Source organism: Lontra canadensis, unplaced genomic scaffold (genome assembly GCF_010015895.1).
Source record: "Lontra canadensis isolate GAN:19392208 unplaced genomic scaffold, GSC_riverotter_1.0 scaffold638, whole genome shotgun sequence".
Lineage (NCBI taxonomy): Eukaryota > Metazoa > Chordata > Mammalia > Carnivora > Mustelidae > Lontra > Lontra canadensis.
This window is the reverse complement of record NW_022631622.1, coordinates 41067-42517: the sequence shown is the minus strand read 5'-3', so window position 1 is coordinate 42517 and position 1451 is coordinate 41067.

Below are 1451 nucleotides of genomic sequence, written 5' to 3'. Positions count from 1 at the left end.
TATGTTGTTGATGAATTATGTGAAATGTCATTTCGACATCATCTGGAATCTGGACTAGAAGATGGTGGCCTGACCGGAGTGCAGAGTGCCTCGCTTCCTCCTATTTTCAGTGACTACTACTGTCCCAGAGTTAACAGAAACACGACCCTCCATTATAGTGCTTTAGACGGACTATAGTAAAATTTCCCATAGTGGATACTGGGGGAAATCGACTACTCCTGAAGGATATTTGCACACTGTTGGAGTTTCTTGACCTTAAGATATCTTTTTTGGAAGCATTTAAAGAACTAAAGAAAGAAATTGCCCTTTAAGGAGACCTTGTGACCGAAGGAGGGGGAGAATAATTCCACTGCATACCAGACCTTACCTCTGCACAGAGTAACCACGGGACAAATGCTAAAGCAAACATGCTATAAGAATGCCACGATATTCATTCCCCGCTTTTCTGATAAGAAAGGTTTATGAATTTTTCTATCTTGAAAACCTTTGTGTTGCAGGCTTTGCTTTAGCAAGTTGCCTCTTACTCAGTGCGTGGAGACCGAACCTCTTCGGAATCCATTTTTATTTAGTTCCTGGAGGTGTAGCATTTAGTGTATTTTGTGCTGGAAACCACAGGTAGGACCTGTTTCTGTAAATGATTTATTTCCATGGATCTGTTCCTTCCATTGATTTGATATTTACATAAGAAGAAAGTTCTTTCTTTGCTTGCCTTGTCAGCCCCCTCTGAGAGCTATTGTAAAGTATGTCACTGTCATAAGTAGGCTGATTCCTTCCCAGACCAGTTGTGAGGTTTATACATCTTTAAAGGGATTCCGGGCACCATTTCATATGGATTTTTCTTGAAGTTCTCTTTTGGGATAAAACCTATGGCTTGGGGAAGCTTTAACCTGGACCTCAGTTAACCTGGACTATTTTTTTTTTTTTAAGATTTTATTGGGGCACCTGGGTGGCTCAGTGGGTTGAGCCTCTGCCTTCGGCTCACGTCATGGTCTCAGGGTCCTGGGATGGAGCCCCGCGTCGGGCTCTCTGCTCAGCGGGGAGCCTGCTTCCTCCTCTCTCTCTGCCTACCTCTCTGCTACTTGTGATCTCAATCTCTGTCAAATAAATAAATTAAATCTTTTTTAAAAAATCTTAAAAAAAAAAGATTTTATTTATTTATTTGTGAGAGAGTGAGAAAGAGACAGAAAGAGAGCATGAGTTGGGGGGCGGGCGGAGGGGCAAAGGGAAAAGTAGGCTACCTGCTGAGCAGGGAGCCCAGCACAGGGCTCCATTCCAGGACCCTGGGACCATGACCTGAGCTGAAGGCAGATGCTTAACCAGTTCAGCCACCCAGGCACCCCCCAACACTGTGGACGATTGACAGAGCCTCAATTCTACTTGGATTTTAAATTAAAGCATCTTTAGAACTCTTTGCTGGTTTCACTGATTTTAAAATTCAAACTAAAATAAAA